The sequence below is a fragment of the Dermochelys coriacea genome, chromosome 2, assembly GCF_009764565.3.
Source record: "Dermochelys coriacea isolate rDerCor1 chromosome 2, rDerCor1.pri.v4, whole genome shotgun sequence".
NCBI lineage: Eukaryota > Metazoa > Chordata > Testudines > Dermochelyidae > Dermochelys > Dermochelys coriacea.
This window is the reverse complement of record NC_050069.1, coordinates 115826569-115851888: the sequence shown is the minus strand read 5'-3', so window position 1 is coordinate 115851888 and position 25320 is coordinate 115826569. Positions and strand designations below refer to the sequence as shown.

The 25320-nt window shown below is 44.1% G+C and overlaps 1 protein-coding gene and 2 long non-coding RNA genes across 5 annotated transcripts in view; 2 read left to right on the top strand and 1 right to left on the bottom strand.

Annotated features, from left to right (window-relative positions):
- Positions 1–13273, bottom strand: part of NEDD9 (neural precursor cell expressed, developmentally down-regulated 9) — a 137438-nt gene extending 124165 nt beyond the window's left edge. The window contains exons 1-2 of one of the 3 annotated variants that reach the window (XM_043508333.1): positions 13066–13252; positions 1526–1597 (exon numbers count right to left, since the gene is read on the bottom strand). The gene's annotated coding sequence lies outside the window, so the exon portion shown is untranslated. Of the gene's footprint in view, positions 1–1525; positions 1598–13065 lie in introns of all 3 variants that reach the window. The other 2 variants (XM_038392631.2, XM_043508334.1) reach the window with 2 other exon arrangements.
- The window catches only part of LOC122458769, a 62180-nt gene that overhangs the window by 26821 nt on the left and 10039 nt on the right, over positions 1–25320 (top strand). The gene's annotated exons all lie outside the window — the stretch shown is intronic.
- Positions 16414–25311, top strand: LOC119851961. The gene is made up of 3 exons (XR_005291476.2): positions 16414–16486; positions 18179–18338; positions 23309–25311. It is a non-coding gene; the product is annotated as an uncharacterized LOC119851961 (long non-coding RNA).

The following is a 25320-nucleotide window of genomic DNA, read 5'->3' as shown; positions in this document are numbered from 1 at the left end:
TCAGCGTCAGTGTTTGATGGTCTGCTGTTATGGGTGTGAGTTTTGTCACAGTTCTAACCAATATAGCTATGCCGGCAAAACTTTTAAGTAGAACTGGGCAGAAATTTTTCATGAAAACCATTTTTTGACAAAAAAGACCATTTTTGTGGAAACCCAAATGTTTAAGTAAGTGTGAACTTTGATGAAACTTTGTTTGGAAAATAAACCTGAAATGAAGTATTTTGATAATGCCAAATTAGGATGTGGAATGGGTTACTTCCTTTTTTTTTTGTTTTGGAATGACTTTTCAAAATGAAACTTGTAATTGTCAAAATCAGAATGAAAAGTTTCAATTTTATCTAAAGTTTAGAAAGTTTTTGCTTTTGTTCTATTTCAGAATGGAATTTTTTTTTGAAATTGCAGAATTGCCCACTAAAGAAAAAATTTAATTCCAGCCCTGCTGTACTTTTAAGTGTAGACCAAGCCTGAGGAGTGGGTCCTTATGGCTGTGGAACAGGTCATGTGTTTATTCTGTTTCACAGAACAGATTTAGAAAAGGTTGTTGGTACGGCTGGTTATCTATAAAAAATGAATTGCTTTCCAAATAGCAGATTTTTTTATCCATGTTCATTTTGGTTGGCATCTGAACTTAGCATTGTGCCTGGCATCACTCAGCCAATCACACATTAGTTCATAGCAAGTTGCATGAAACACAGAGAAGATTGTTGAAGAAACAGGTAGTTATTTTTTCCCAAGTTGTTACATAAAAATTGCAAAGCCACTTCACCACAGTGGGCTGAGAGAGTCTGAAACAGATCTGGATGTTCTGCCAAGTGCTTGGGAATCAAAACTGCCCTATTTAGTGGCTAATAATGGTAATTTTTAAACCCTTGTTTGGGGTGTGGCATGTTTTTAGGTTTGTGGCTTGTTGGCTTGTATTCATATGTGGCTGTATCTGCAGCACAAATACCATTTCTTGTGGAGTTGCAGCTGGATAGTTTGAAAATGCCAGTGAGCCAGTATCAATGTCAGCAAGAGCTGAAGAGGGAGAAATATGAAGAGAGGAAATTAGAGATGGGGCCTGAACAGTAAAGTTCAGATCTGGACCTAAATGTTTCCGAAGTTTGTGAATGTAAATAAAGACAACTACTCACGTTCATGTGTAAGGCACTTTGTGGGGCATCCCCACCCTACTTATCATGTCTCATACCATGTTGAGCTGTAGACCCCTGCTTTATCATCCATCTGTCCCATTTTCCCACAAACGCTGTCATGCTTTCTCCTGTACAGCCCCTTATCAATTTGAGCTCCCCATAAAAATCTGCAAGGCCTCCTCCTGCATTAGCCTCCTCCAAATCTCTCCTTAAAACTCATCTCTGCCATGAGGCCTACAAAACACTTGACAATGGCTAGTCAATTTGTGTACTGTGACAACTGCTGCTTACTTCCTCTTCTCTGGAGGTCCCTCCCGTCCCTCCCGTCCCATCCCCCCGTTCCCACCCCCGTATGTTTGTAATATCTACCTATTCTCTCATCTCAGACATACATTTAAGTTCTTTTTCTGTGCTGTGTTTATATAGTGCCTGGCATGATCCTTGACTAAGACCTCAAGATACTACTGCAATACAAATCAATAATAATAATAATATTAATTGATGCTTAGAGCTGGAATAATACAGGGTATTAAAAAAAGGAGAAACAACAATGGGAGTAAATAACAAAAGTGAAATATCTCTCTATTCTTGAGAGATTATTTCAGTCATGCAAAGTTCTTATAAATAATATAGTGATGGATATCATATAAATGTCTGTAGTAAATGTGATTAATGAATCAAAATGAACCTAAACATAATAAAATTCAGATCTAAACAGAAATGCAAAGCATAGTAGGAGAAAATTATAAAAAGACATTGAAAAGAAGCATTTTACAGGAAAAGGTGCAGTGGCTGGTGAATGAAAAGAGGTTTAGGAAAAAATGTGTGTGTGGGGGGGAAGCAGAACAAACAAAAACGAACACTGAAAGAAATACCTGGAAAGAGGAGAAACCCAGATGAAATGGTTATAAACACCTGGCATGATGGCTGAGGGAAAAATAAGATTAAAAAGAAAAGTCTCAGAGAACATAGAAATGAAAGATAAATCTGGAATTATGAGGTATGGAGAGGAGAGAAACACAACAGGAAATCAAAAGAAATAAAATCTTGGCCAGTGAATGAAAGGAGAGAAGCAAACTTAGAACAAATCAGAATATTGTTAGAACAAAACTCTGAATTACGACGTATTCAAAGTATTTTCACAAGGACTGCATACACCTGGGACCAAATTCTTTTCTTGTTTACAATGGCATAATCCATCAATGGCAACAGATCAAAGATCCAATCCAGCTCCCATTGAAGTCAATGACAGTCTTTTCAGCAGCTTCAGTTGCCTTTGGATCACATCTAACAGAGCAGTACTGGCCCAAAACATTCCAATAATTATACACATAGTAGCCTTCCACCTCTTGCCTCATAAAGCCCTTCACTCAGACATGTATGACACCATTGGGGAACACACCTTACAGATCATTACAGTTTACACAAAATCTTGTACTTTTGAGTGGAATCCAATCACTAATTTCAAATGGCTATCTAGCCTTTATTCTTTAACAAATTACTGGCTACCGTGTGAATAGGATTCTGTCTTGAATGCCTGAAGTTTTATAGCAATTGAGAGCTGTCCTTTTTTTTTTTTTTTTAATAAAAGTCACATGTTCAGTTCCTTTCCAAATAAAAATTTCCTGTGTTAACAGATTGTAGTTTAACTGCAATTAAATGCTCACACCATATTTTTTTTTAACTCTGGCACATCATAGAACTAAGAACCTGATCTTGACATCCTCAACTGCCATTGAAATCAATGGTTAATTAGACTTGGATGGGAATTCTGCTCTAGAATTTAGTATTATGAAGTCCTGATTGTTTATTTATAGGCTTTTCTTTGGTGCTTCATACTGTAGTCACTGAATAAATCACGAAAGTTGACATATTAAGCCCCTATAACACCACTCTGAGGTAGGGGGGTGTTATCTTCATTTTTAAAGATGGAAAAACTAAGGCACAGAGAGATTAAGGCTCCATTTAAGCAAATCACTTAAGCATGTAAAGTCAATGGGCTCTAAAGCCATGCCTTAATGTTGAAAAGAGCAGCATTACCTTCTGATGGATTTTCCCTAGGAAAACTCACTGGTTCACCAGAGAGGCATGTGGCCTTTAATGATGGCTTAATAAAGAAAGCCACCGAGACCCTATTTGGCAGAGATACCAAGAGAAATAATTGATCTTTAAATATTCAGGGTAAATAGGCCAAATCCCCTGAGATGGGATATTAGATGGATGGGATCTGAGTTACTATAGAAAATTCTTTCCTGGGTATCTGGCTGGTGAATCTTGCCCATATGCTCAGGGTTTAGCTGATTGCCATATTTTGGGTCGGGAAGGAATTTTCCTCCAGGGCAGATTGGAGAGGCCCTGGAGGTTTTTCGCCTTCCTCTGTAGCATGGGGCATGGTTGACTTGAGGGAGGCTTCTCTGCTCCTTGAAGTCTTTGAACCATGATTTAAGGACTTCAATAGCTCAGACATGGGTGAAGTTTTTCATAGGAGTGGGTGGGTGAGATTCTGTGGCCTGCGCTGTGCAGGAGGTCGGACTAGATGATCAGAATGGTCCATTCTGACCTTAGTATCTATGAATCTATGAAACAGCAAGGGATTATGAAGTAGTGGAGAACATACCAAATGACTCCTCTCCCTGATTTCTCAGTCAGTCACTGTGTGGTCAGAGGAGAAGAAAAGAAGAGTGCAGTTGACACAATCAGTAGCTGTTCTTAAAGACACAATTGAACTTGTTGATGTTCACAGCGATGAAGAAGGTATGTCCTCTGCCTCTATTGAAAAGGGACCATGTCAGTTTCATTAGGGAAAATGTTAAGTTTTATTGTTACATTCCTCTGAAAAGCTGAATCCCAAATCAATTCAGTGGATTCGACAGGAAAATCTCTGCTTCCATCACCCACTCCAGAGTCTCTACTAGTTATTTGCAAATGTTGGCACCTTTGAAGAGACTTCTGATGTGATTGTCATTAACAGGGATATGGAGATGACTTTTTAGGTTCTCTGGTTTGGTCTACTGTGTCTGACCGATTGCTAAATGAAAACAAATAGCCTTTGGATTATGCCAGAGTAGGAAGGTTTGCTCTGCGGAGTTTGGTAGAATTCACATGTTGGAAAAAACAAATATCTACACAGTGCAAAGTAAAATTACAGCACACGGGGAACAAATCACCTGTTCTATTGATATTCTATTGAATCTATTATTGAATGTGTAATCTCATCACTGTGACATCAGGTTTAGGTTCTAGTAATCTACCACCTAAAATAAGGCAATTTTAATATCAGAAAAAAACTTGAGCTTTCAGAGTGATCTGATTTCCTTAGAGGGTTGTTGTGCTCTGTCATACCCGAATAGATTACAACAGTAATAAATCCTAGGGGTTATTTACTGTTCAAATATTTGATCATGGAGTTCCTAAACCATCACTGCCCTAAAGAGCACTTTGGTCTCTGGTTAGAAGAATCACGCAGTAATTTAAATGACAGTAAGCATCAATTAAGATTTAGGTCGGAGACTAAAAACTACCCAGTGATTTAGTTTCAGGGATTAAGGAAGACAAAACCTTGCTGACTGCTGGATAAGATTCACATTCCTTTCCATTGTGATCATCCTACATCAAGGAAATGTTTGAAATTTTGGCAGCCTCTTACGATATTCCTGCTAAAGTTATTATATGGTTTAAAATTATTTTAAAAAAATATAGAACTGTAGCACAAGTGTGTTATATAAATCTTCACTGGTAGCACTGTTCCTTTTAGAAAAAGAATTTGATCGATGTTGTCTCCCAGTGGGTGACCTTTAAAAGAGATTGCATCAAATAGAGGAACAGAGCTCCAGACTCTCACCCCCAGCCCAGCTCTCCCTGTCCTAGACTTTCTCTGCAACCCACTCACAAAAGAATTCCTTTATTCAACTCTGTAATTTGCAGCAACAAAATTAATTAAAAATGTCTGCCTCTTTAAAAACAGGGCCTTCTATCACATCAGTTTATGAGGAGTATGAGATGTCACTATGGGCTAGATTGTAACCTGGGCTCTATGTACCCACAAAGGGGATCAGATGGGAGTAAAAATCTCTCTCAGAGCCTTGCACGGACCACCCAGTCCTTGGGTCTAAATGCACAGGGATAAGTGGGTGCACACTACTTATTCCCCTCTGCAGTAGGTATATGGGGAGTGGGCAGGGAGTGACATACAAGGGGGATGAGAGGTCTGAGGTTGGGAGCATTGATGAGTCTGAGCAGAGCTGGGCAAATGATCCACATCAAATAATGCATTTGACAAATAGAGCCCTGTTTCTGGTCACAAATGAACAATTGTTTGCTATTGAAAATTATATGTTATGCACACATACATCAACCTGTGCACTGTTTATGAACTGTTCACCATGTAAGCACTGTTTTAGGTATCTGATAGTCAGGGGCGGCAGGTTTGTATAATTTTTGGTGTTGCCCAGAACAGGTCCAAGTCCCCCTCCCCCCCCACACCTGCCTTGTAAGCCAATATATATATTTTAAAATAATTTAAAAATGTGAGGGCTGTGGGGTGGAGCTGGTGATAAGGGGTTTGGGGTGTGGGAGGAGCTCAGGCAGAGGGTTGGGGTACTGGGGTGAGGGCTGTGGGGTGTGGATATGGAAGGGGGCTCAGGCTAGGGCAGAGGGTTGGGGTGTGGGGTGAGGGCTGTTAGGTGGGGCCAGGGATTAGGGGGGTCACAATGCAGAAGAGGGCTCAGGGCTGGGGCAGAGGGTTAGGGTGTGGAGGGATGAGGGCTCTGGCTGGGGGCGGGGGCTCTGAGGTGGGGTGGGGTTGGGGATGAGGAGTTTGGGGTGCAGGCAGGCCAGAGAGGAGGACTCTCCCCAGCCCTCTTGCCGCAGGCTGCAGCGAGCTCTGGGGGAGGGCCCCCTCCCAACCCTCCCTGGCAGCACACTCACCTTGCATCACTGTCGCTGCATGTGCTCCTAAGGCCCCTCTCAGGTCCAGGAATTTCCCTTGCCTCCCCTGTGGTGAGTACGTGGGGGGGTGGGGAGAGGCTGCCATCATGTGTGCGCCTCTTCCCCTGCTGCTGCCACCCCTCACTGTAGCCTCACTGGGGGTGGGGGATGGGGCTGCCCCTTGCCCAGCATGGGGCAGGAGCGGTGACTGCGGGCAGGGGGGCCCCCCAGTGCTGGTAGAGGGTCCTGTTAGAAAATGGAAGGGGCCGAGGCGGAAGGGCAGGATCAGGGTCAGCCTGCCCTGGCACTAGCACCCTTAGGCGGCAGTTGATGCCGGGAGTCAGCAGAGCGGAGGCAGCGTGGAGCTGCAGGGGAGAGACAGGGACATTCAAGGGTCTGGGGTAGGAGCGCGGGAGCAGCAAGTGGGGGCCAGGGGACACTCGTGGGAGGGGCGTGGGAGCGGCAGGCAGGGTCCAGGGAGAGACCTGGCCCCAAACATTGGTGGAGCGGGGCCCCCAGGCCCTGAATATTGCTGGACCCCGCGCACCACAGACCCATATAAGTCGCCATCCCTACTGATAGTCATGATTTGCTTTTTGAGCAGCTTTGTTTGGCCACATGCCTGTTCCCTGGCTGAGTGAGCTTCACTGTAGTCTTATCATAAATTTGAATGCTTATGATTACAGATTTGAGATCTGCTTTCTGCCAATGTATGTTTGTTTCTAGAAACATTCCTGCTGCTACATTTGTTTGGTAGAATGTCTGCAAAATGCTAACACTAAAGTGGAGAACTCAGTCAAAGCAAAGCCAGCCATAGTCAATTTGTTTCAAAACATAATCTAATAATGGAGATGTTCTTTTGCCCAATTTGCTGAGTGTGTGTTGGGGGTCAGATTAATCATTAGTAATGATTACTCTGTGTAGATTATTATGGGTCAGATTATCGGATGGCATAAATGGATGAAAGTCCCTGGCAATCATTAGTGCTGTGCCTGTTTACATTGGCAGCAACTGGCCCTGTATTTTTTGATGCATCTAAGGTGCTATTGCAGCAGCTGGACATAGTCTATAATAACCCCTGCAAGTTTGTGTTTCTTTGTGGACTAGGCAATTAAGTGTGACCTTTAATATAATTGGTCATATGTCTTTGAGTGAAGGCAGTGTCGCTGTCTTACTGCCCTGTGTAGCCATTCAGAGCTTGAGACCAGCATATTGTCATTATATTCATTTAAAGCGAGTACAGATAGCAGACAGGCCTTTTGCTTGACAGTCTAGTCATTTCAAAGAACTGTACCTGTAACCAAGATTGATTATGAGATGCAGGTTTTTGGAGTGGCAGCCCCAAATAGCCAGACTAAGGCTACCTGGCAGAGACCCTCTTAAATAAGTTAGGAGTCCAGGTACCTTTGAGGATGTGGACCCCTGGTCTGTTAAAGCAAGCACCAACATTATCTGGTTTTAATAATTGTTTTTCTGGAGAAGCAAACAAAAAAATGTCATGTTCCAGATACTTAGCCTCATTGTAATACTGTCATGCTATTTCTTCTTCTGGTATGTCTTGTTTACTGTTACTATGATGCTTTAATATTTTGAATACTTGCTAGAACTGCCCCTGTGAATCAATACAATTTATTTTAAAGGAAGCCTTATTGCTGTGAACAGGACTGAAAGTGTTACTGCTCCTGTGTTGTCTGCTGTCTTATCTCGGGAGCTAGACCTTCCATGGATATGCCTTCAGGACAGCTAACTTTTGCTAGCTGAGGGTCTGCCTTTTGCTGTTTACATGCATTGAGTCAAGCTGCAGTATGGCTACTTCCACCTTTTCATGTTCTCTGTATGTGTATATCTATATCTATATCTATATCTATATCTACATCTATATATCTTCTTATCATATGTTCCACTCTATGCATCTGATGAAGTGGGCTGTAGCCCACGAAAGCTTATGCTCAAATAAATTTGTTAGTCTCTAAAGTGCCACAAGTACTCCTGGTCGCTTTTGCTGATACAGACTAACAAGGTTACCACTCTGAAACCTGACACAATTAAGACAGTGAGCCACATTCTGCCCTCCCTTACACCCCAGGCAACCTCACTTAATAAACAATTCCTACATCACTGACATTAGAAAGCCATCAGTAAACAAGCATTCTCTTAAAGAGAAAAGGAGTACTTGTGGCACCTTAGAGACTAACAAATTTATTTGAGCATAAGCTTTCGTGAGCTACAGCTCACTTCATCGGATGCATTTGGTGGAAAATACAGTGGGGAGATTTATATACACACACACAGAGAACATGAAACAATGGGTTTTATCATACACACTGTAAGGAGAGTGATCACTTAAGATGAGTCATCACCAGCAGCGGGGGGGGGGGGGCAGGAGGAAAACCTTTCATGGTGACAAGCAAGATAGGCAATTTCCAGCAGTTAACAAGAACATCTGAGGAACAGTGGGGGTTAGGGTGGGGGGGAAAAATACCATGGGGAAATAGTTTTACTTTGTGTAATGACTCATCCATTCCCAGTCTCTATTCAAGCCTAAGTTAATTGTACCCAGTTTGCAAATTAATTCCAATTCAGCAGTCTCTCCTTGGAGTCTGTTTTTGAAGTTTTTTTGTTGAAGGATAGCCACCCTCAGGTCTGTAATCGAGTGACCGGAGAGATTGAAGTGTTCTCCGACTGGTTTTTGAATGTTATAATTCTTGATGTCTGATTTGTGTCCATTTATTCTTTTACATAGAGACTGTCCAGTTTGACCAATGTACATGGCAGAGGGGCATTGCTGGCACATGATGGCATATATCACATTGGTAGATGCGCAGGTGAACGAGCCTCTGATAGTGTGGCTGATGTGATTAGGCCCTATGATGGTGTCCCCTGAATAGATATGTGGACAGTGTTGGCAATGGGCTTTGTTGCAAGGATAGGTTCCTGGGTTAGTGGTTCTGTTGTGTGGTGTGTGGTTGCTGGTGAGTATTTGCTTCAGGTTGGGGGTCTGTCTGTAAGCAAGGACTGGCCTGTCTCCCAAGATCAGTGAGAGTGATGGGTCATCCTTCAGGATAGGTTGTAGATTCTTGATGATGCGTTGGAGAGGTTTTAGTTGGGGGCTGAAGGTGATGGCTAGTGGCGTTCTGTTATTTTCTTTGTTGGGCCTGTCCTGTAGTAGGTGACTTCTGGGTACTCTTCTGGCTCTGTCAATCTGTTTCTTCACTTCAACAAGGGGGGTATTGTACTTATAAGAATACATGATAGAGATCTAGTAGGTGTTTGTCTCTGTCTGAGGGGTTGGAGCAAATGCGGTTATATCGTAGAGCTTGGCTGTAGACAATGGATCGCGTGGTATGATCTGGATGAAAGCTAGAGGCATGTAGGTAGGAATAGCGGTCAGTAGGTTTCCGATACAGGGTGATGTTTATGTGACCATCGCGTATTAGAACTATAGTGTCCAGGAAGTGGATCTCTTGTGTGGACTGGTCCAGGCTGAGGTTGACGGTGGGATGGAAATTGTTGAAATCATGGTGGACGAGAGCTGAGGAAGCGTTGTTCTAAGTCAGCCATAAAAATATTGGCATACAAGCCATTACCCTCTGATCCCACTGAGAGTTACCAAGAGAAACTACAGCATTTGCTCAAGAAACTCCCTGAAAAAGCACAAGAACAAATCCGCACAGACACACCCCTAGAACCCCAACCTAGGGTATTCTATCTGCTACCCAAGATCCATAAACCTGGAAATCCTGGACGCCCCATCATCTCAGGCATTGGCACCCTGACAGCAGGATTGTCTGGCTATGTAGACTCCCTCCTCAGGCCCTACGTTACCAGCACTCCCAGCTATCTTCGAGATACCACTGACTTCCTGAGGAAACTAGAATCCATTGGTGATCGTCCTAAAAACACCATCCTGGCCACTATGGATGTAGAAGCCCTCTACACCAACATTCCACACAAAGATGGACTACAAGCTGTCAGGAACAGTATCCCCGATAATGTCATGGCTAACCTGGTGGCTGAACTTTGTGACTTTGTCCTGACCCATAACTATTTCACATTTGGTGACAATGTATACCTTCAAATCAGTGGCACTGTGATGGGTACCCGCATGCCCCACAGTATGCCAACATTTTTATGACTGACTTAGAACAACGCTTCCTCAGGTCTCGTCCCCTAATGCCCCTACTCTACTTGTGCTACATTGATGACATCTTCATCATCTGGACCCATGGAAAGAAGCCCTTGAGGAATTCCGCCATGATTTCAACAATTTCCATCCCACCATCAACCTCAGCCTGGACCAGTCCACACAAGTGATCCACTTCCTGGACACTACGGTGCTAAGACACATAAACATCACCCTATATCAGAAACCTACTGACCGCTATTCCTACCTACATGCCTCTAGCTTTCATCCAGATCATACCGCACGATCCATTGTCTACAACCAAGCTCTACAATATAACTGCATTTGCTCCAACCTCTCAGACAGAGATAAACACCTACAAGATCTCTATCATGCATTCTTACAACTACAATACCCACCTGCTGAAGTGAAGAAACAGATTGACAGAGTCAGAAGAGTACCCAGAAGTCACCTACTACAGGACAGGCCCAACAAAGAAAATAACAGAACGCCACTAGCCATCACCTTCAGCCCCCAACTAAAACCTCTCCAACGCATCATCAAGGATCTACAACCTATCCTGAAGGACGACCTATCACTCTCACTGATCTTGGGAGACAGGCCAGTCCTTTCTTCCAGACAGCCCCCCAACCTGAAGCAAATACTCACCAGCAACCACACACCACACAACAGAACCACTAACCCAGGAACCTATCCTTGCAACAAAGCCCATTGCCAACTCTGTCCACATATCTATTCAGGAGACACCATCATAGGGCCTAATCACATCATCCACACTATCAGAGGCTCATTCACCTGCGCATCTACCAATGTGATATATGCCATCATGTGCCAGCAATGCCCCTCTGCCATGTACATTGGTCAAACTGGACAGTCTCTATGTAAAAGAATAAATGGACACAAATCAGACATCAAGAATTATCACATTCAAAAACCAGTCGGAGAACGCTTCAATCTCTCTGGTCACTCGATTACAGACCTGAGGGTGGTTATCCTTCAACAAAAAAAACTTCAAAAACAGACTCCAACGAGAGACTGCTGAATTGGAATTAATTTGCAAATGGGTACAATTAACTTAGGTTTGAATAGAGACTGGGAATGGATGAGTTATTACACAAAGTAAAACTATTTCCCCATGTTATTTTTCCCCCCCACCCTACCCCCCACTGTTCCTCAGATGTTTTTGTTAACTGCTGGAAATGGCCTACCTTGCTTGTCACCATGAAAGGTTTTCCTCCTTTCCCGCCCCTGCTGCTGGTGATGGCTTATCTTAAGTGATCACTCTCCTTACAGTGTGTATGATAAAACCCATTGTTTCATGTTCTCTGTGTGTGTGTATATAAATCTCCCCACTGTATTTTCCACCAAATACATCCGATGAAGTGAGCTGTAGCTCACGAAAGCTTATGCTCAAATAAATTTGTTAGTCTCTAAGGTGCCACAAGTACTCCTTTTCTTTTTGCGAATACAGACGGCTGCTACTCTGAAACCAAGCATTCTCTTGCATTTCTTTGTCCACCTGCATTTCTTTTTGTACATCCTGTACACATACAGCTGGGTGGACTATTCACAGTGAACAATTTAGTGGAGGAATGTATTCCCTTTTTTTCTTCACAAATAATCCACCACATGACTTAACTTTTTAATGAATTTGTTAGTTATTTATTCCACAAATATTTTATTCAAACACATTTTAACCTATGGACTAACTATCACTTAAAATGCTGCCTGGTCATAATTTGCTATTTGGCTACCTAAATCACAGTTGTGTAGGATTCCTGAATAGTTACTTTCAAAGAGCTTTCAGTGAGGCCATAATCTGGCACATATTATCAGCCAATATTTGCTGTAATATTCGTGATACTTTTTCTGTCTGCAACCAAATTGTATTCATATGAACATTTGTGGAAAGAGATATAAAGAGGTGGCAAATACCACTAATCTTTATTCAAAGAATGTTCACAGATGCTTTTTGCTTCTGTTTATGCTTTTTAGAACAAATCAAATACCTTCAGTACTTGAAGTACAGAGACTACAACACCTTTAGCCCAACACCAGGAACCAGCAAGAAGCAGTACGGTTGACCAATCATTACACACACCCATGTCATTTAGAATCATTTATAATAAAACAAATGAATACTTCTCTGATTAAAATTCAACCAAATGACTACAAAGTCAGTTGTTTGAAAGAAAAATCAAAATGACCTTTGAAACAGAAATATGGGGAAACGTGCACTAAGAATCACCTCCCTGGACTTCAATCCCTGCTTTAAAGCATCCCTGGGACTTCTTGTACTCTTTTGTTTGCCCTTTGGTTAAAGAGCGCCACTTCTAGGATACCAATTTTTGCTGGTGCATGGGTGATCATTTTAAATAAGTACCATATATTCAGCCATAACAATAAAAAGAGAAGCTCCTTGCGTGACAAATACAATAAATAATATTGTATTTAAGTGTTCATCATCTGCTCAGAAGTGTGCATGTCAATAAAAATAAGGACAGCCTTCCCCTGAAAAGAGCTTTCAAGCTAACATTTACCATCAATATGTAGCAGATACGGGTGAACCCTAAAAGAAGCTGGAGGAGCTAAACTGCAATGGCAGATTGCAAGGAGGGAGACACTGTTGCAGTTAAAGCACTTGGTGCTGCAAGGTGCTAAGGAATCTGTCTCTGAACAAACATAGAATTTAAGCAGATCAGTGGGATCACTCATTAAAGTTAAGCACATGCTTAATTGCAGTGCTGGATTGAGGCCAGATTGCTCAGCACCTTGCCGAATCAAGCCCAAAGTAAATAGAGGAGAGGACATGTCTGAGGCATTTACAACAATGGCAGGAGGTGTAAACAGAGGAATACTCACCTTGTGCAGAATATGCTTTTTAATGTATCATCTTTCTTTCACTTTTGCTCTTGTTGCTTTGCTTCTCTTGGTCCTAATCTCAAATCCTCGATAAGGTTAATGTAGCATGATGAGAGAGTCTTGTACATTGATTAATTTTAACACTCTTTGGAGACCGAGGAGACTGTTGGAAGGGTAAATTTTAAACCCGTTTCTTTAGAGAAACCACAAACGTTTTTCCTTCCGCTTTTAATCATAGAGATTGTGATGGCTTAGTTACATTTCCTTTCAGTGTGATTAACTGTTTTTTGCAGGGCCTTTCATATGTTCAGGTTAAAGGTTTCTTGAGTAAGAAGATAAGAAATGGAAATTCCATGTGTATCTTTACCTGTTTTTAAGTCAATGGAGTTACACAGAGTAATAATTTAACTCTTTCACTTTTATTTATTTGGAAAACCAAGTTGCTAAAAAGAGTTCCTGCCCCTTTTATTTCTGGGCTTAGAACAACTCTAGCCCTATGAAAAGTTTTATATCTGGCTTAAAGGGGCCCAAATCTGCTCTGTGAAGGGGAGACACCTAGAGCTGTGTGTCCCAGCAGAGCTCTGAAGGTATGAAGTCCTGTTTGGATCCTGAAGGGTTTTCAGGACAATCACATAGAAGTTATGGGTAAAATTTTCAAAAGCACCTAAGGGTATGTCTACACAGCGAGTGGCAGCCTATAGCAGCGAGCCTTGGAGCCCAGGTCGACAGCTACAGCCCTGAAAATAGCTGTGTAGACATTGCAGCTTGGGCCCTGAAGCCTAGAGCGTGGGCTTGGGCTGTAGAGCCCAAGTTCCAGCCTGAGCTACAAGATCAACACAACTATTTTTAGCACCATAGTGTGAGCCCCTTGAGCCCAAGTCGGTGGACTTGCTTCTGCAGGCTGCCGCTCACTGTGTATACATACCCTTAGCAACTTAAGAGTCTAAGGGCACACTTAAAATGCTGCATCGGCGCCACAGTTGTGCTTTAATGAAGATGCTCTAAGCCAACAGGAGAGAGTTCTCCCGCTGGTGTAGCTAACCCACCTCCCTGAGAGGCGGTAACTACGTCAATGGGAGAAGCTCTCCCACCAGCGTAGCACTGTCTATACAGGGGGTTAGGTCCATAAACTATGGCACTCAGGGGTGTGGATTTTTCACACCCCTGAGCAACATTTATACCGATATAGATCTGTAATGTAGACCAGACCTAAGATCCTAAGATCCAAAAGTGACTCAGGAGCTTAAGTTGCATTGACATTCAAGTAGTCTTGGGCACCTAAATTCCTAAGTCATTATTCAAAATGGAACTTGGCTTCTAAAACACTTCAGGTGCAGCAGCTTAGAAATGTTTATCTTGTGAGACTGCCAAAACCCAACCCCAGCGTGGAGTCAGAGCATCCACCCCACCTCCTGCTATACAGTCTCACTTGGGGGAGTAGTTTCATCACAGACTGAGTGAAAGCTGTAGAAAAAAAAAAAGAGCTAATCATATGACCCTCCCCTCTTCAGACCAAATTCTGTGTCAGTGAGGAGAGCAGACCCACCAATCTGGTAACTGGGTGTGGGGGAAGGAAGATAAGTACATTGCTCTCCTCCCTTACCACGGAACCCCAAAACCTGCTCTTTTTTTTTTTTGCAGTGTTCCAGATAATGGACTCTATGCCCCTATGGGGTCTATGCCCCTGCTACAGCTGTGGTGGTCATACTGTACAAGGGCTCCACCCGACAGATTGATGCAGATAGTAGAATCTTCAAATGGCTGCTTGGGGGACGTGAACTGCACCTTGCTCACAAGGAATGGGTGCAAAACAGCACTGCCCTTCTTTCAGCCACTGTTCAGCCACTGTGCCAGAGTCTGCTAACACAGGAGAAAGAGGCTCATCCCTATTATGAATGCTATTTGATTAGCAATCTCATTGTTTAGACATTTAGGTCAAAGTTTAGGCCTGTCTGAGCTCTAGAGTGACTGCTGTGTCACTCTTCAAGAGGAGAGAGTGAGTGATATTCAAGGAGATAAGGAGACATGGAACTCAGTATGAAATCTGAGAGGGATTAGTGAAGACAAGGTCCAAGGAGTGACCCTGTCAGTGAGTGTGAGACTTAATCCAGAGGCAGGTCAAAAGTGGTGGATCAAGAGAGGAAAGTGGGAGGCAGCAAGGTCTGGCAGGTCATCAGTGGGAAAAATGAAGTTACCAAAAATGGGAGTAGGAGTTAGCAGAGGAGGAAGAGGTAGTGTAATAATTTATTCCACTTTAACTTTTAGCCTCATTACACAGGACTACAATGCACAGAGTAGAACAGCTCTGTTGGAGAGCAGAACTACTTAAGCACTTCGTGGAAAAGATGCAGATTATTTTAGATTTGTTTACTCTGAAATATTTTTATGAATTTTACGTGGCTTAAAACTATGAAAAACTCTCCCTTCCCCTCCAAATCCATTCTCTATAGAAGACCCCAAACAGATGGAATTACTAATCACACAATAAAGCAGGCACTGTTTACATTTTTATCTTTATTTAAACTGCCTTTATGCTTACGTTAGTTTTTCCATTTATGACACATTTTTAACATCACAAAAATTTCTGAACTTCAGGCTAATTGGCTGCTGAACCACAAACAAGGAGGTTAAATTGCATATGGAGCTTTTGCATAAAGCCAATGGTTATATTTGAGGTGAGAGGAACCAAGATTGGAATCCTTACTAACAAGTCTTTCGCACTGACAAACAAACAGATTCTTCTCTTTAGTTCACTTCATGTGTTTCACCTCTCAGAACCTGCTTCTGCTCATACTAAAGCCAATGACAAAGCTCCAGGTAACATTAAAGTTGCAGGCACATATCACTGGTTTGAGAGTATATTACCTTTCAGAAACAAGAGCGATAAAAGGAAAAAACTCAAATGTTGGAAACCTAAGTGTGATGGCATCTACAAATGTCACAGTTTTAAGGGGAGTGGAGAGCCATATTAGCTCATTCTCTGACATGGATGGGAGAGAGGCAATTAAGGAGTAAACAGAACAGGAGTACTTGTGGCACCTTAGAGACTAACAAATTTATTTGAGCATAAGCTTTCCTGGGCTACAGCCTACTTCATCAGATGCACAGAATGGAACATATAATAAGATATGTATACATTCAGAGAATATGAAAAGGTGTAAATTGCCATAGCAACTCTAGGAAGCTAATTAATTAAGATGAGCTATTATCAGCAGGAGAAAAAAAACTTTTGTAGTGATAATCAAGATGGCCCTTGATTAAGGAGTAGACTCAGCTGAGGAGAACTACCCCAGGTGGTTCCTATAAAGCAAGAGCTACAAGGCCAATAGGTCAGGACTGAGAAAGGAAATCTTATGTGCTGGCCTTGGTGGGAGAGGAGAGGAGAGGAGAGCCGAGGTCTCCCTGAGAGGCTGGGACTGAGGTGGGCAAACTACGGCCCACAGGCCACATCCGGCCTGCAGGATGGTCCTGCCCGGCTGGGGTGGCTAGCTACCAGCCCCTCCCGTGCTGTCCCTCCTCTCCCGCAGCCTCAGCTAGCCATGCTGCTAGCACTCTGGCCCACTGCTCCTGCCAGGCAGCGTGGAGTTGCATGGCTGGCTGTGGCCAGGCGGCAGGCTGCGAGCTCCTGCTGCTCTGAGCAGCATGGGGGGGGGGCAGGGAGCCCCAGGGGACAGTTGGGGACAGGGGGCAGTTGGATGGGGCGGAGGTTCTGGGTGAGGGTGGCCAGGGAACTAGGAGGTTGGACAGGCGTGGGAGTCCTGGGGCAGTTGTCAGGGGGCGGGGGTGTGGATAGAGGTTGGTGCAGACAGGACAGGGAGCAGGGGGGGTTGGATGGGGGTGGGGTCCCAGGGGGCACTTAGGGGCAGGAGTGTGGATAGGGGTTGGGGCAGTCAGGGGACAGGGAGCAGGGGGCGGTTGGATAGGTGTGGGAGTCCCAGGGGGCCTGTCTGGGGGTGGGGGTGTGGATAGGGGTCAGGGGACAGGGAGCAGGGGGGTTGGATAGAGGGTGGGGTCCTGGGGGGTAGATAGGGCCGGGGGTTCCAGGAGGGGGCAGTCAGGGGACAAGGAGCAGGAGGGGGTTGGATGGGTTGGGGATTCTGAGGGGGGCAGTCAGGGGGCGGGGTGTGGATAGGCATCGGGGCAGTCAGGAGACAGGGAGCAGGGGGGTTGGATAGGGGATGGGGTTGGATGGGTCGGAGGTTCTGAGGGGGCAGTCAGGGGGCAGGAAGTGGGAGGGGGTGGATAGGGGGCAGGGGCAGGCTGTTTGGGGAGGCACAGCCTTCCCTACCTGGCCCTCCATACAGTTTCGCAACCCTGATGTGGCCTTCAGGCCAAAAAATTTGCCCACCCCTGGGCTAGGAGCTACGCTGAGAAAGCTTCTCAGCAACAAATGGGGAGAAGCTGTATGGGCATATGAAATTCCAGGGAGAGAGAGGACTGGAGGGTGCAGTTCCATAGCAGATGCTGCAAACAGGTAAAGGTAGGAAGCCGCCCAGGGAACCTTTGAGGGATTCTAAAAAACAGCTGCTAGCTACTTATCACAAGGTCCTTGGTGTGGCATACAGAGGAGAGGGCAGGCTTAGGTTTCTTTATACCCCATGCCCACCCCTGCAGGAGGGGTAGTGGTAGCTTTGGGACTAAAAGGGCAAGGACTGTTGAGCCCAGCTTGGAGGTCAAAGATCTGGTACATAGTCACTAAGGCTCAGGTCCACAAAGGCGCTAAGGCCACAGTGTCTAATGGTATGTCTACACTGTGATTTAAAAAAAAAAAAAGCCACTGCACTTAATCTTAGAAACCAGGTCAGTTGACTGGGGCTCATGAGGTTTGGGCTGCAGGGCTATAAAATTGAGTGGGGTCTTAGGGTCTGGGCTCCAGCCTGAGTCCAAATGTCTACACTGGAGTTTTATAGTCCCACATCCTGAACCTTGTGAGTCCAAGTCACTTGACCCAGGCCAGCTGTGACCATTCTGTGGGTCTTCTATTGCAATGTAGATATACCCCAAGTTCCAGTTTTAGCTCCACTGTGATTCACAAAACTTCTGCTGGACCTGGGACAGGGAAGTCCCTGAGTCTAGTTCCCCTGCTCCAATTGCTTTTTTCTTTTATCTGCAGTGGAACAGCTTCAACAGGAGAGACTGAGCAAGCCCCACATCAGAATATCCCAAGGCTCAGTGGTTAAAGCCCTCTCCTGAGAAGATCTGAACAGGGCTCTTCTTCCTTTGTCCCCATCAAGCAAAGGGGTGGGTTTGAACCTGGGTCTCCCATGTCCCAGGTGAGTAATCTAATCACTGGGATGAAATTTACAAGGTGGGCACCTCTACCTCCTACTTCTGGGGGAATTCTGTGCAAAAAAATTCAGAATTCTTTGCACACTATTAAAATTCTACAAAATTCTGCATATTTTATTTGTCAAAATAACACAATATAATCACGCCACTTTCAATTATTTTAGGGCATTTATTTATTTATTTATTTTAGAGCTCGGGGGGGGGGAAGTGGGGATGGGGCTGGCAGTCAGCCTTCCTGGGTTCTGTTGTGAGCTCTGCTACTGACCTATGTTGTGGTAGTGGTCAAGTTACTTACCCCTTCTCTGCCTCTGTCCCCCTCCGTAGAGTGCAGGTGACAATAGCGATGCATGTCACTAAGTGCTCTGAGCTCCTTAGAAGTGTGATAGGAGCTCAGAGCATTTGTTACGCCATTGTACTGCAGTAAAACCAGTTCTCCCAGGCCAGACACGTGGGATCGGCAGCAAGAGACCAGTCTTCTCGGCCTACGTGCTGAGCACTCTCTGGCCAGAGCCCGACTCTGCTGCATGTGCAGCCTGGATGGTGTCACCAGCCTGAAGCAGCTGAGATGCCCTTGGGGAAGTGGGGTCCAGATAACTAGCATCCAAGAGTTTGAAAAGAGCTGTCCTAGGAGCTCACTGGACTTTTAACATTGATTTTCATTAACTCCTGGAGCCCTGAGAGAAGCTAATGTTGTGCCAGTATTTAAATAGGGTAAACTGGATGACCGAGGCAATCACAGACCTGTCAGTCACACCAATCCTGCGCAAGGTAATGGAGTGGGTGATCCAAGACTGGAATAATAAAGAATTAAAGGAGGGTGATATAGTTAATGGCAATTAACATGGGCTTATGGAAAATCCATCCTGTCAAACAAATCTGATATCTTTTTGGATGAAATTACAAGGTTGGTTGGTAAAGGTAACCGTGATTCTGATCAAAGGGCATTTGATTTAGTACCAGTACAGCATTGCTGATCAAAAACTGGAAGGACATACAGTTCACCTGGCACATGTTAAATGGATTAAAAGCTGATAGGTCTCAAAATGAGAGGGACAAAGTGGGTGAGGTAATCTTTCATTGGACCCACTTCTGTGGGTGAGAGAGAGGAGCTCTTCAGGACTTGGAAAGGTACTCAGGGTGTCCCAGCTACACACCAGGTGAAGGGGTCCTTATGCATAAGGAATTACACCTGTCATGGTGGAAGAGACCATTCAGGATGAAGTGGGCAGTTAACACCTCTGCAGTCATGGGAAAGCAGACAGAGGGCTAGTGGGTTACAGATTGTTGGAATGAGACAGGCACTCAGTGTCTCTACTGAGTGCATGGTTTCTAGTGTCTAGCAAAGTTAGGAATTGAAGGTCCCAGGCTTGTCTTTTGAAGGTGTTGTGCAGGTTTCCTTTGAAGACAAGGACTGATGGGTCGCATGCAGGCTGATTCAGGGGATACCATCATAGGGCCTAATCACATCAGCCACACTATCAGAGGCTCGTTCACCTGCGCATCTACCAATGTGATATATGCCATCATGTGCCAGCAATGCCCCTCTGCCATGTACATTGGCCAAACTGGACAGTCTCTACGTAAAAGAATGAATGGACACAAATCAGACGTCAAGAATTATAACATTCAAAAACCAGTTGGAGAACACTTCAATCTCTCTGGTCACTCGATCACAGATCTTAGAGTGGCTATACTTCAACAAAAAAGCTTCAAAAACAGACTCCAACGAGAGACTGCTGAATTGGAATTAATTTGCAAACTGGATACAATTAACTTAGGCTTGAATAGAGACTGGGAATGGATGAGTCATTACACAAAGTAAAACTATTTCCCCATGGTATTTCTCCCTCCCACCCCACCCCCCACTGTTCCTCTGATATTCTTGTTAACTGCTGGAATTAGCCTACCTTGCCTGTCACCATGAAAGGTTTTCCTCCTTTCCCCCCCCCTGCTGCTGGTGATGGCTTATCTTAAGTGATCACTCTCCTTACAGTGTGTATGATAAACCCATTGTTTCATGTTCTCTGTGTGTGTGTGTGTGTGTGTGTGTATAGATATAAATCTCTCCTCGTCTTTTTCCACCAAATGCATCCGATGAAGTGAGCTGTAGCTCACGAAAGCTTATGCTCTAATAAATTTGTTAGTCTCTAAGGTGCCACAAGTACTCCTTTTCTTTTTGTGAAGAGTGTTCACCTATAGGGTGTGTTTGTATTTTAGCATGTTCCTGGGCGAGTTAATTGGAGAATGCAGTGATTGGCTGGTTTCACCCACACGTTTGTTGGGGCATTTAGTGCTGTGACAGGCCTACGTAGGACCCACGGATCTTGACAGGTGTGTGGTCGGGGTGTTGATCATCGTAGCAGTGGAGATGTGTCTGCAGGTTTTGCAGCTGTTGTTCTGTGGGGGGAGGGATAGCTCAGTGGTTTGAGCATTGGCCCGCTAAACCCAGGGTTGTGAGCTCAATCCTTCAGGGGGCCATTTAGGGATCTAGGGTAAAAATTGGGGATTGGTCCTGCTTTGAGCAGCAGGTTGGACTAGATGACTTCCTGAGGTCCCTTCCAACCCTGATAGTCTATGATTTCAAAATATCTGTTGGCAAGTGTATCTGTAATAATACAAACAACAAAAAGATTTAGGAATTTTTTTTTTACAAATAGATTCCTTACTAGGCATATTAATGCAGAACTCTGAGTAATAATTCATTTAAACTACAATACAGAACCATATTTCCTGCACACCTCAGAAGTAGTGCAAAGGCTTGGGGGAGTCAGGGGTAATGGAAGAGCTGAGGGAGAGGGAAGTAAATTGCTGGGAAGGAGCCTGGGTGTGAACTTGGAGTGGTGTTGGGTATGGGTTGGAAAAGTATGGAACAGGGTTTTTTGTGGGCGGGGAGGGATTGTTAGGGAGCTTCCTCCATGCAGACCCTGGCTGACTCCTAGCCTCTCCCATTCAGTCAGGGACATCTGCCCCTGTTCCCATGTGTTCCTGTACCCCCATGTGTCCTTGCACCCCCTATCCACATGTTTCCCTCCTCTCCCACTCAGACACTCACTCCCCCACATCCCTATGTGGCTCAGCCACCCCCATGTGTCCCTATTCCACCTTCCCCTGTCTCCATGTATCTCTGTGCCCCATTCAGCCACTGTCTGTCCCTATGTAGCTCTGCACCCCCTCCCCCATCACCATGTGGCTGTACACCTCCCTCCCCCCGTGCATCCACTTCCATATAGCCCATGCCCCTGTCTGTCCTCCCCCAGTAGCACTTATGAGCCTCTGTCTGACTGCCCCCCCCAGCACCTCACACTGTCTGTCTACCCATAGCCCTGTCTCCTGACCTGGCCTGACAGGCACTGCAAAGAAGCCAGGCTTTTCCTCTTCCCTAGCTGTCCGGGAGCTGCTGCTGTTCTTGCACCACAGTGCACTCTGGTGGGGAAAAAGGCATAACTGCAGCAACATTTCAGCAGAAGCTTTTTTTCTGCACAAAAAATTAAAAATATGTGTGGTTCATTAACTAAGCATGAGTGCAGAAGTGCAGAATTCCCCCAAGAGTAACCTCCTTTTCCTCCTCTGGCTGTTTTGTGTGGAGTGAGACAGGCACCTAGCTCATTGCTACAAGAAACATCTTATGGGTCTAAACTTTCTGAATCCAGGTTCCCATTTGTGGACTGCTAAGCAGAGACAGGTCCTTCCCTGTAACCTGAACTTAGGTACCTGTCTCTGAGTGAAGGATGGGGCTTAGTACCCACCTCCGTCATTGACATCTCCCAGTGGCTAGCTTAGACAGCTCCCCGCCTAGCATGCCGGCTTTGTGGATCACATTGTAAGGCACCTCTCTCCCCCCCATTCATTGTATTGGGAGTCTGGGTGCCTAACTTGGCATTGTGGATCCTGGTGGTGTTCCTGTGGTGTTTTTTTTTCCTAGGCACCTAAAAGTAAGGCACTGTGACAGTCAGCATTGCAATGCTCAAGTCTTTTTGTGAATCCTACCCGAAGACTTTTTGTTTTGGATTTTTGTTACTTCAGAAGGGGTAAGGGTGTAAGCTTCCTGACCAGGGGGCTGAGTCACAAGACAGAACAGGCCTGAGTGGCAGCTGCCTGAGGGTGACATAGAAGGGGCTGCTGTGCCATGCCCAGCCATCAGAGGGCACACCAGCCACTGACTAAACCTTCTGTATTAGGAACTTCAGAGTTCAGGTTTAACTACAATTTTAATGGTTTGTGGCCATTTAAAAAACAAAAGCTTGGTCTACACTGGGGGGGGGAGGGGAGATCGACCTAAGATACATTGACTTCAGCTATGCTATTCTCGTAGCTGAAGTTGCATATCTTAAGTCGACTTACCTTGCATCCTCACGGCACAGGGTCGATTGCTGCCCCCCCCCCATTGACTCCGCTTCTGCCTCTCGCCGTGGTGGAGTACAGGAGTCGACGGCAGAGTGATCGGGGATCAATTCATCATGTCTACACTAGACGCGATAAATCGATCCCCGATCGATCACTACCCGCCGATCCAGCGGGTAGTGTAGACGTACCCAAAGGTAGTGGCCCTTTAAGAAAGTCAATGTTGCAGTGAAAATTACAAAGAGCTGTTCAAATATTGAAAGAAGATAAACTGAAACCAGATAAAGAGTAGTTTATTTCATAATTTGGTCATGTTACAGATATTAAATAATCCATTAAATTTGGATTCGTGTGGCCCAGTCCTCCCACAGACAGCCCCAATACAAATAGAGGGCTTATTAACAACTTAGTGTCATTTCTTTTACCCAACAGTACAATTTGCCAAACAACATTCTTCTCAGATATTCCACCAGTCTTTTTTTTTTTTTTGAAGATCCCCTTTTCTCATCCAAATCTGATCCAAGTAATCCTCTTATTTCTTTCAATCAGACTGTAGTAAAATATACCATGGGCATAATCTTCTGTAACTATTTTCTTTGTTTTGTTTTCTCAGATATTTCTCTCCCCAAATCCTCTTCCGATAGCCTCAGGAATCTGTTTTACAATCCTCACTGGTGTAATTAGCGCTTCATAATATTAAGAACCATCGAGTCCTTTCTGCTGTGCATCTCTGGGAATCAAAACACCTGACTTATCTAATTAATCACTCCCTGATTCTTCTGTGACCATGTTACATAAAACACTTGTACATAAAATAATCATTGCATGAAACAAATGTTGCATAAAACAATTCTGTGTATCTGAATAATTTTATTTTTCCATTGTTCTTGTCTCCAGTATGAGGCCATCATGACAGACAAAGTTATTTAGTTGTATTGCTTTTCAAAGTGTGGCCAACAGACTATGGGTTGTTCCTGGACCACTTCCAGGTGGTATGTAGAGCTGTCTTCGTCACAATGGTGAAGCATGTCCATTTTCAGGAAATGATGCTTCTTCCTACATGTGCCTTGTTTGGCTAGTTAAGCTTAACACAATGAGCCTTTCTGTGCACCCTTTATGGCTGCTTAGTGTCTTTTATTCTGGCTGTTTCTTTGACATAAATCCAACTGTGAGCAAGTTTGCAAATTACACAAAAATTGAGGAGGACTGAATACACAGGAAAGGGCTGAACTGCAAAGTCAATTGGAGAATGCAGGAGGAAGGCTAATGTAGGTAATAATGCACTGGACTGGCATCCAGGAGCTTCATTTCCTGGTTTTGCTACAGACTAGTTGTGTGACTTTTGGCAAGTCATGTCTATCTGTGCTTCAGTTCCCCATCTGTAAAGTTTGTCTTTCTCCCATTATTTGTCTGAATTGTCTATTATATTGTAAACTGTTCAGGATAGGATTCTCTTACTATTTTTGTACAGCACCATAAAATCGGTCACCTAGCACAGTTGGTGCCTATCAGGCTACCCAAATGGTCCATAATTTAAGAAGAACAGTAGGAGAGAAATACTACAGGTATTTAATCCTAGTAAATATGATGTATCAATACCCTGAAGAGCATGGAACGGCACAAACTGGAACTTGCATTATTGTGCATTGTAGAGGTTTGTAGGAACACTTTTTTTTTTTTTTTTTTTTTTTTTTTAAAGAAAAGTCTGAACCAAAACCTTGGCTTCAGATTGATCTGGACTTTGGGTATATTTGAGGTCTGAACCCACATCTAGATCCAAATTTTGCAACAGGCCCTTTTCAAAATGTTCTGGACTAAAACACTGCGTGATCAAGATACAGAACTGAACTGTGTGGCTTAGGTCCATCTCTAACATCAATCCATATATTCTTTTCACACAGCACTTCTTCATGAAGGGCTTCCATTTTGAACTATTCCCAAATCTCAAAGAGCAAAACATCCACTAAGGTTTATGTCAAAATATGTGAAACTTGCAGATTTGTCATGGTTTCAATACAAAGCTGTAAACCAGTACAGATCTGCTCAAAATTGGGCTCAGACTCAGTTACAACTATGTGCAGGCTTGCTTGAAGATTAATGGATGAGAGGAAGCCTTTTCAATAAGCCTGGTCTGCATTCTTTTTTCAGAATGGGTGAGTTTTAATGGGTGTGGGGTTTTGCCTTGCTCATATTGCACAGTGCCATTGGGCACACTTTCCCTTGTGGGAAAGCAACAACTTGGAATGCGCTCTATTTGCGGTGATGATATGGCAACTTAAGGGAGCAGGACAGAGGACACATCAGGGGAATTTGTACGAAAGCTTAAAGCAGGTTTTGAACCTATGAAATCTAATAAAGCTATGAAACACACTTTTTGCTTTAGCCTATATTCGAGAGGAGCTAAGGGAATTTGCAGAGGTTAGCAGCCAGTGACGGTATAATATTGAGTTGCACTATTTGAAGGCCACAAATGCTTTTAAACTTGATAGGCTTAAATGTCTTCCATTATTGGCCCATGTGCCCAATTCCCCAGTGCTTTGTACATAATGTAGTTATGTGTATCTGTGTAAAGCAAATGTAAAATGCTGCCATTGATTTTTGTAGTATCTTACACCCATTTTGTAC